The following is a 10704-nucleotide window of genomic DNA, read 5'->3' as shown; positions in this document are numbered from 1 at the left end:
AGCAACCTTTGCCTGATGCCTCAATACTCCTCGCCTGCACTGGCCTCCTTAGCACCAAAGAGGAAACAAGGACGCTACGCATGCTGGCGCCCGCCTGGCGTCGATCGTCATAGCTCACGTCATGAGAGCCTCGTGAGGTTTGCCCCGCCTTGATATCTCCGCTCCTCGTGAGCCTGCCTGACTAGGCCACTCCTGAGGAGGTCTTGCGTCGCCCGCCTCGCGAGGCTTGGCCCCTCACGAGGGTCTTGGATGCCTTGTTGATGAAGATGGGCCGTACGGCCTGCTGACTTAGTCACGCCGTGGGCCGCAGGCAGGCAAGTCTGGGGACCCCCGTTCCCAGAACGCCGACAGTCCCAAAACTAATATAAATAGCATATTAATGCATATAAAACATTGAAAATAGATAATATAATAGCATGGAACAATAAAAAATAATATATACATTGGAGACGTCTCAAGCATCCCCAAACTTAGTTCCTGCTCGTCCTCTAGTAGGTAAATGATAAAAACAAATTTTTTGATGTGGAATGCTACCTAACATAGTTATCAATGTAATCGTCTTTATTGTGGCATGATACTCAGATCCATTAGATTCAAAACAAAATTTTGATATTGACATAAAAACAATAATACTTCAAGCATACTAATAAAGAAATTATGTCTTCTCAAAATAACATGGCAAAAGAAAGTTATCCCTACAAAATCGTATAGTCTCGCTATGCTCCATCTTCATCACACAAAGTATTTCATCATGCACAACCATGATGACAAGTCAAGCAATTGTTTCATACTTTTGGTGTTCTCAAACTTTTTCAACTTTCACGCAATACATGAGCGTGAGCCATTGATATAACACTATAGGTGGAATAGAATATGGTGGTTGTGGAGAATACAAAAAAGAAGGAGCAAGTCTCACATCAAGTAGGCGTATTAACTGGCTATGGAGATGCCCATCAATAGATATCAATGTGATTGAGTAGAGATTGCCATGCAACAGATGCACTAGAGCTATAAGTGTATGAAAGCTCAAAAAGAAACTAAGTGGGTGTGCATCCAACTTGCTTCCTCACGAAGACCTAGAGCAATTGAGGAAGCCCATCATTGGAATATACAAGCCAAGTTCTTATAATGAAAAATTCCCACTACAATATGAAAGTGACAACATAGGAGACTCTCTATCATGAAGATCATGGTGCTACTTTGAAGCACAAGTGTGGAAAAAGAATAGTAACATTGTCCCTTCTCTCTTTTTCTCTCTTTTTTTCATTTTTTCATTTGGGTTTCTTTGGCCTCTTTTATTTTTTATGAAGTCCGGAGACTCATCCCAACTTGTGAGGGAATCATAGCTTCCATCATCCTTTCCTCATATGGGACAATGCTCTAATAATGATGATCATCACACTTTTATTTACTTACAACTCAAGAATTACAACTCGATACTAGAACAAAATATGACTCTATATGAATGCCTCCGGCGGTGTACCGGGATGTGCAATGATGAAGAGTGACATGTATAAAAAATATGAATGGCGGCCTTGCCACAAATACTATGCCAACTACATGGTCATGCAAAGCAATATGGCAATAATGATATGTGTCATAATAAAACGCAATAGTGGAAGTTGCATGGCATTATATCTCGGAATGGCTATGGAAATGCCATAATAGGTAGGTATGGTGGCTGTTTTGAGGAAGGTATATGGTGGGTGTCATGCACTAGCGGGAGTTGCGCGGTACTAGAGAGGCTAGCAATGATGGAAGGGTGAGAGTGCGTGTAATCCATGGACTCAACATTAGTCATAAAGAACTCACATACTTATTGCTAAAATTTATTAGTCGTCAAAACGAAGTACTACACGCATGCTCCTAGGGGGATAGATTGGTAGGAAAATACAATCGCTCATCCCCGACAGCCACTCATAAGGAAGACAATCAAAAAATAAATCATGCTCCGACTTCATCGCATAACGGTTCACCATACGTGCATGCTACAGGAATCAAAAACTTTAACACAAGTATGTATACCAATCCACAATTACCCACTAGCATGACTCGAATATCACCATCTTTCTATCTCAAAACAATTGCAAGGAATCAAACTTCTCATAGTATTCAATGCTCTTTATACGAAAGTTTTTATTATATCCCTCTTGGAGGCCTATCATATTAGGACTAAATTCACAACCTAAGAAAAATTACCATGTTGTTTAAAGACTCCCAAAATAATATAAGTGAAGCATGAGAGTTCAACAATTTCTATAAAATAAAACCACCACCGTGCTCTAAAAATATATAAGTGAAGCACTACAGCAAACTACCTAGCTCAAAAGATGTAATTGAAGCACATAGAGTATTCTAATAAATTCATGATTCATGCGCGTCCCTCTGAAAAGGTGTGTAAAGCAAGGATGATTGTGGCAAACTAAAAAGCAAAGACTCATATCATACAAGACGCTCCAAGCAAAACACATATCATGCGTGTCGGATTCCGGGCTTCGTAGACCCTGGATAGATTCGGACTCTGGGGTGCGTGCGAAGAACTCAACCTCCCCAGTCTGCCTACTCGTCGATCTCACGGCCTAGCTCAATGAACTGGAAGGAAATGGGACACATCAGTTTACCAAGGTTCGGGCCACCTTCCGGTGTAAAACCCTACTCCTGCTTTGTGGTGGATTGGCCTCGAGGTGGGCTGAGGATGAACCAGTACAGTGGAAGAACAACCTCAGGTGGTGTGTTCTTGAGCTGGTGAGGGATAAGATGATCTCAATGATCCGATCCCCTTCTACGGTGGTGGGTAGGCTCTATTTAAAGTGGCCTTGGTCCTCTTCCCCCAAAATGGAGGCGGGAAGGGATCCCACAACGGCCAAATTCGAAGGGAGAAAACTAGTACATCTTATCCTGACGAAAGGTGGTCTTTGCCTGCAAAGCTTCTGGTCGTGACATCGTGGTGGGCTCGGCGATGTCCTCCATCATGCCCTCCTGGTGGTCTTGGTCTTGTTGCATTGAAATGGAAACCTTTGGCTGATTCCTCGGGACTCCGCGCCTGCGCTTGCTTCTTTAGCACCAAAGAGGAAACTGTTGTACTGCGCCCGCTGGCGCCCGCCTGGCTTTGGTGGTCACGGCTTGCGTCATCTAAACATCACGAGGTGAGGGCTTGCATAGAGATCTCCGCTCCTCGGGAGCCAGCCTGAGGAGGCCGCTCCTTCTAGAGGTATTAGCGTTGTCTGCCTCGTGAGGCTTGGCCCCTCGTGATGGTCTTCTATTGTTGATGCTGAAATGGGCCATACCAGGCCATCGACAGAGCCACGCGGTGGGCCGCAGGCAGGCAAGTCTAGGTACCCCCATTCCCAGAACGCCGACAATGTGGTCAATATCAAGTAAATTTACCGATGAAACAAAGACGAATGAGGGGATGCCATCTGGCTGGGCATCCCCAAGCTTAGATGCTTGGTTGTCCTTCACTATTACCTTGGGGTGCCTTGGGCATCCCCAAGCTTAGGCTCTTGCGACTCCTTATTCCATAGTCCATCAAATCATTACCCAAAACTTGAAAACTTCACAACACAAAACTCAAAAGAAAACTCATGAGATCCGTTAGTATAATAAAATAAACCACCACTTTAGGTACTGTTGTGAACTCATTCTAAATTTATATTGGTGTTATATCTACTGTATTCCAACTTCTCCATGGTTCATACCCCTGATACTACCCATAGATTCATCAAAATAAGAAACAACACATAGAAATCTGAACCTGTCAAAAACAGAACAGTCTGTAGCAATCTGAAAACTTCGTATACTTCTGTAACTCCAATAATTCTGAACAATTAGGACAATCTAGGAAAATTTTATATCAATCTTGTGTAAAACATTCAGATCAAAATCACGCTTCTGTGATTTTTTTAAAATTCTGTCAATGAGCACATAAGTTTCTGTTTTTCAGCAAGATCAAATCAACTATCAGCATAGACCATCCCAAAGGTCTTGCTTGGCTCAAAAACTAATTAAAACATCAAAACACAATTACTACAGAGGTAATAATTTTTATTTATTTAAAAACAGAACCAAAAACAAAAAACACAATTAAATTGGGTTGCCTCCCAAGAAGCGCTATTATTTAACACCCCTAGCTAGGCATAAAACTTAGATCTAGGTATTGTCAGCTTTGGTATGCAATCCATAAGTAGCCCTCATAATAGATTCATATGGCAACTTAATTTTCTTTCTTGGAAAGTGTTCGATGCCCTTCCTTACCCGAAACTGAAATCTAATGTTTCCTTCTTTCATATCAATAATTGCAACAATCGTTCTAAGGAATGGCCTACCGAGAATAATAGGACATGCAGAATTGCAATCTATATCAGGCACAATGAAATCTACAGGCACATAATTCGTTTTTGCAACAATAAGAACATCGTTAACCCTTGCCATAGGTTTCTTAATAGTAGAATCCGCTAGATGCAAATTCAAAGAACAATCATGAAGTTTATGGAAACCGAGCACATCACATAAAGTTTTCGGAATAGTGGAAACACTAGCACCCAAATCACACAAAGCATTGCACTCATAATCTTTAATATTAATCTTAATAGTAGGTTCCCACTCATCATTAAGCTTTCTAGGTATCAAAACTTCCAACTCAAGTTTTTCTTCAAAAGATTTCATCATAGCATCAACGATATGTTTAGTAAAAGCTTTATTTTGATTATAAGCATGAGGTGAATTTAATATGGATTGCAACAAGGAAATAAAATCTATTAAAGAACAATTATCATAATTAAAATCCTTGAAATCCAAAAGAGTGGGTTCATCGCTACTTAAAGTTTTGACCTCTCCAATCCCACTTCTAAATTGTTTCATTAAGATCTTTAAACTCCAAATCATTAGGACACCTTCTAACTAAAGTTGACTCATCTCCAGTCCCATCTTTATCAAGATTTATATTAGAAAACAAAGATTCAATAGGAGTCACACCAATCACTTTAAGATCTTCATCATTATTTTTCGCAAAAACTGGAAGAACACGCTTTTGCAAACCAATCTAGCTTAGCACGCATCCTTGCGGTTCTTTCTTTACATTCATCAATAGAAATTTTAATAGCTTTAAGAGATTCATTAATATCATGGTTGGGTGGCATAGATCTAATATTCAAAGATTCAATCTCAAGAGAAATTCTGTCAACGTTCCTAGCCAAATCATCAATCTTGAGCAATTTTTCTTCAACCATAGCATTGAAAACCTCACTGGTACATCGAGTTGCTATACAAACGGTTTTTAACCCCTTTCCACGATGGCATTTGGAACCGTCGCCAAGTGAGTGACTGCGACAGGGGGATCCCTCCCACACGACCCAAAAACCGTCGGGGATAGGGAGCCATGATGCATACATTTGTCCATATAAAGCTATTTCGGGTATCTCGAATATCCCAAACGCGCCATCCTTGCAACTCATTTGTGCTTGCATTGCCATCACAGTCGGTATCTGTGGTGCTACGTTCATGATGCGCGGCCCATCACAAACGGTTCACAATTATAGAACGTGTATGATAAGCAGACAATCACGCATGTTCACTTTACCCAAACCGTATGCGATAACTAATTAAGAAGATTAGCTAATCGTCGTACGAGTGTCGGATAGGATTACGAAATGTCGGACCATCATAACATCATCGTACATCACAACTATCGCACACGCTATTCTGTGGTGCAACGTTTACGATTGTACCACAGCAGAAACAGTTCATGGTTGCAAATCATGTACAATAATGCAACTATCACAAACGTTTAGTTTTTCTGCACCGCTTGTGATATTGTCTGACATCACACATTCTTTGGTAATGGCAACTGTGTGCATGCTTGCACACGTTTCCTCTCTGTGAACCGTGTCGGATTATGGTGTATATCACAAACTTTTGTGTTTTATCGACCATGTGCGCCGTAACGACCTGCAGACCGTAATTTAATTGTTTCTATTTCAAATTGTACCAGATTTGAATTTGAAAGTATGCTATAGCTTTATTCATATCCATCAGGTTCAAATAACCAATGCAATATTCGATTCATTGGTACATATGTTCAAGAAATACATAAGCACCAAATAAAGAATGATGAACCATAGTTGTATACTTGTACAATTAAAGACGGTAAATAAAGAGGCGAAATACATTCTGGTTGCTGAACAAGGTGAAGCAGAATGCCCATATTGTTCCCTCCTCCATGCAGGAGGCATGCACGACTCTAGTCCAACCCGTTGTGATGGCCGACCGCCCATCCTTCACTGTTGTCATGAAAACATCTAGATAATCATCGTGTTCTGGTAGAAATACTCTAACCTTTACATGCCCACCAATCATGTAGATTGAGAGGTAATCTTGAGTAAAGTGCTTTGGGAACCACTGCAAAGGAAAAAGATTTAGACATTGTCATCTAACACAACTCATTAAGGGCAGTAAAAAGAAGGCTGTAGAGTTCTTACTTACCATCCCGCAGTTCGCTGTTGTCTTGGATAAAGTGTAAACAAATAGTTTAAATGCCATTTTTTGACCCATTTTACTAACAATCTTTATCAGCTTCCTCACTTGATGCTAGTTCATCAATATCTCATTGCCCCATACGCAGAAATGGTCGAAGCGCGGATCTTTAGCAATGACATATGTGCCTAAAAGCATCAAGTTAATATTAGAAGCTAAACAACAATTGCACAATGATGTAGTACACCACTCTTTTATAATATCTTATAACATCCAATATACTCACATATTAGATGAATTAACATCTTATATTATGGGCCGGAGGGAGTTTATTGCATTATTACAAATTATCGGCTGATTAACTGCTGCTGTATCCATGGGTTAGAGTTAGTTTGAGCTAGTTTGGGCTCAAATAGCCCTAAAGTATATCCAAACATGAGGGATAGTTTGAGCTAGTTGCATATAACCCACCCAAAAAAACTATCCCACCCAAGAGGTGCTAATTGGAGCTAGTTCTCCTAGTGCATTTATTGTCAATCCAACCCTGTCATCCAAACACCTCTTTGGCTAGAGTTAGTTCAGGGTTAGTCATGAGCTAGAAACTAACTCTAACCTCTAGCTAAGTTAGAATATCCAAACAGGGGCGTTGTTGTTGTCATTGTTGTTGTTGTTGTTGTTGTTGTTGTTGTTGTTGTTGTTTTTGTTGTTGTTGTTGTTGTTGTTGTTGTTGTCGTTGTTCCCCCGGCCTATATGGTACCAACTACTGATATCTTGAATAGTGAGTTTATATAAGCCATGGGATGAAACTAACCTTGATGGAAAACAACAGTCGATCCCAAAATTGTCCCGTGTAAGTACATCGAAACACATGTTAAGCACAACAGGCTAAACATCAACCAAATATATCCTTGGCAGACAAAATAATCTGCAAAAGATAGCTTGAGTGTGCAGGTTTAAGCACGCTAGTAAAGCAAAACAAGTGGAAAGGTGTGTTAACTGCAATAGGCCTAACATTTAACAGCAAGCAAACATAGTCATTCAAACTGGTATTGTGTCGGTCTAAGTACAATGGTTATTACTAAATAAAAATGGAAAGGCGTGTTAACTACAAGATGCAACAACCAAATGTAGTCATTCATAGTGGTATTGTTGAAACTAGTATTGATGAAATTGAACTACATAGTTCATACTTGCACATATAGAACATCATGTTGTGAATAACTGGAATAAACAAGTCATACTACGAATAACCAAAGATAGCATTTGAAACTAGACATATGCTAACTACAAACAACCAAACAATCAAAAAACTTTAAAAGAGGCATACGATAGCTATAATAGTCTTAACAACAAGCAAATATATGCATTCCTATCGGTATGTTTAAAACTGGATTGATAAAAATGTACAGCATAGTAAATAGTTGCACATATAGAGCATCACTGTCGGTGTTCTGGGAACGGGGGTCCCCAGACTTGCCTGCCTGCGGCCCACGGCGCGACCATGCTGCAGGCCCGTACGGCCCATCTTCATCAATGAGGCATTCAAGACCCTTGCGAGGGGCCAAGCCTCGCGAGGCGGATGACGCAAGACCTCCTCATGAGCGGCCTCACCGGGCTGCCTCGTGAGGAGCTGAGAAATCAAGGCAGGGCAAACCTCGCGAGGCTCTCATGACGTGATCCATGACGATCAGGATCAGGCGGGCGCCAGTGCGCGCAGCGTCCTTGTTTCCTCTTTGGTGCTAAGGGGGCAAGCGCAGGCGCGGAGTACCGAGGCATTAAGCAAAGGTTTCCATATCGGTGCAACGAGACCAAGACCAGCAGGACGCCAGGACGGAGGTCACCCCGGAGCCCAAGACGACGTCATCACCAGAGCCTTTCGCAGGCGAAGACCGCTTTTGTTAGGATAAGTTGTACTAGCTGTCCCCTTTGAAATTGGCCATTGTTGGCTCCCGTCCCGCTCAATATTTGGGGAGAGGACCAGGGCCTATATAAGTAGAACTAGCCACCATAGTAGAGGCATCTGATCTAGAGCCATTCCTTAGCCACACACCGAGCACAAGAACACCTCAACCTCTGGAGGTTGTTCTTCTCCTTGTAACTGTTCATCATCAGCCCAAGAGGCAATCCACCACCACCACACTGGATTAGGGTATTACACCACAACGGTGGCACGAACCAGTATAAATCTTGTGTCTTTGTGTTGCGAGTTCGTCGAGTTCCTCCGCGAGATCTTAGCGAACTAGGGCGTAGATAGGTAGGGAGGAAATCTTCGCGCGCACCCCAGTGTTTGAACCTTAAGGGTTTTGCCAGAACCCGAGATCGTTCCGTCTCCTGCCGCCAACGCCGCTACCGGCCCGGCGGGGAACGAGCGGCAAGCGTCCTCGCTGCACCCCTCAGTGCGGCAGGACGGCCACACCGCCACTCCATCGCTGACCCCGGCCGGCTCCTCGTCCCACGCTCGTCGCGCTCCCATGGACGCACGGGCCGCACTCCTCTTGGCGCACGAGCTCCTGCGCTACCGCCCGGTCGACAACCTCTACGAGGACTGGATCGACCGCATCGCCTAGCTCGTCCGCGGCGCAGGGGGCTCCCCTGCGCCATACCTCTCTCCGCCTCATGCTTCGCCAGGTACAGGCGACGTAGCTCACAGAGCACCTCCGCCACCTTTGCCCCAAGATGGCGCCTTGGCGCCGAGGCGTGCGTTCCGCGACGCGATCCGCTGCGTCCGGCGCCCGCGCATGAAGAAGGAAGCTGCCAAGAAGTTCCTCGACCGCAAGAGAACGCTCCGCCCCTCCTCGCACTACCGCACCAGGATCGTCAGCCGCGGCAGGGCCCCGTGCCGCTTGCCATGGCGGCACGTGGGCGTCAAGACCAAGCTCCACCTCCAAGACGGGCCCCGGCGACCACGGCCGGCTGCCGCGCCTTCACCCCCGAGCTGCGTAGCGTCGCTTGGCCGGGCAAGTTCAAGCCAGATCTGCCTCCTCGCTACGACAGCACCCTCGACCCCACGGAGTTCCTGCAGCTCTACGAGCTGAGCATCGAGGCGGCCAACGGCGATGAAAAGGTCATGGCGAACTGGTTCCCCTTGGCACTCAAAGACGGCGCCCGTTCGTGGCTCCTGAACCTGCCTCCAGGGTCGATCTCCTCCTGGGACGAGATGCGCGACCGCATCGTCGCCAACTTCCAGGGCACTCGCGACCGCCCGCCGGCTGCGGGTGACCTGCGCCGCATTAAGAAACAACCAGGAGAGACCCTCCAGAAGTACATCCAGCGCTTCAACAACGTCTGATTCAAGATTCCCAAGGTCACGGACGAGGCCATCATCTCTGTGTTCTCTGACGGCGTCCGCGACATCAAGATGAAGGAGGAGCTCGCTATCCACGAGGAGTTGTGCACATCTCAGGAGCTGTTCAACCTGGCGACCAAGTGCGCAAGACCTGAGGAAGGGCGCCTCTCCCTCCTCGAGCTGCCAGCTGCGCGCCCGGAGGAGAAGAAAGCCAAGGCCAAGGACGTGAAGCGAATGGAAGCAGCCATGCTCGCAGCGGAGCCGGACACCAAGCGAGGCAGAGACCAGCCCGAGTCATCCAAGGCCAGCCAACCGTTTTGCGCCTTTCACAACCTGAACACCCACAACACCAGCGACTGTCAAGAGCTCAGAGCCATTCGTGAAGGACGCTTCGGTCGACGCTCCGAGCGCAGCGACCGGGGCTACGGCCGAGAAGGAGGACATGGAGGCGGACGCTGGGACGACCGTGGCCCGCGCCAGGAGTGGCGCGACCGGCCTCGTGAGGACCGCTGGCAGGATCATCCTCGCGAGGGCGCCTGGAGGGACCAGCCTCGTGAGGATCGTCCGCTAGGCAACGCCGGTCTTCCCCCACTGCCGCCACCACGAAGAAGGAATGACGACCACCATCAGGACGAGGGGGCTGGGGGCTTCCAGGAGCCGCGCGCTATCGCCTGCATCTTGGGCGGAGCCCAGGCCCCAGCCTCGTAGCGTATCTTCAAACAGTTTGCTCGTGAGGTCAATGCATCCCTCCCCAAGCTAGAGGCCACGCGCCCGCTCAGGTGGTCCCAGTGCGCCATCACCTTCAACTCGGCAGATCAGCTCAAGTGCGCAGCGACCGCTGGCGCCCTCCCAATGCTTTGCTCACCAGTCATCAGCAATGTGCAAGTTACCAAGACCCTCATCGACGGCGGCGCAGGACTCAACGTCCTGTTCGTCGACACGTTCGA

This window comes from Triticum aestivum, chromosome 7D (assembly GCF_018294505.1).
Source record: "Triticum aestivum cultivar Chinese Spring chromosome 7D, IWGSC CS RefSeq v2.1, whole genome shotgun sequence".
NCBI classification, from domain to species: domain Eukaryota; kingdom Viridiplantae; phylum Streptophyta; class Magnoliopsida; order Poales; family Poaceae; genus Triticum; species Triticum aestivum.
This window is presented reverse-complemented; position numbering follows the sequence as displayed.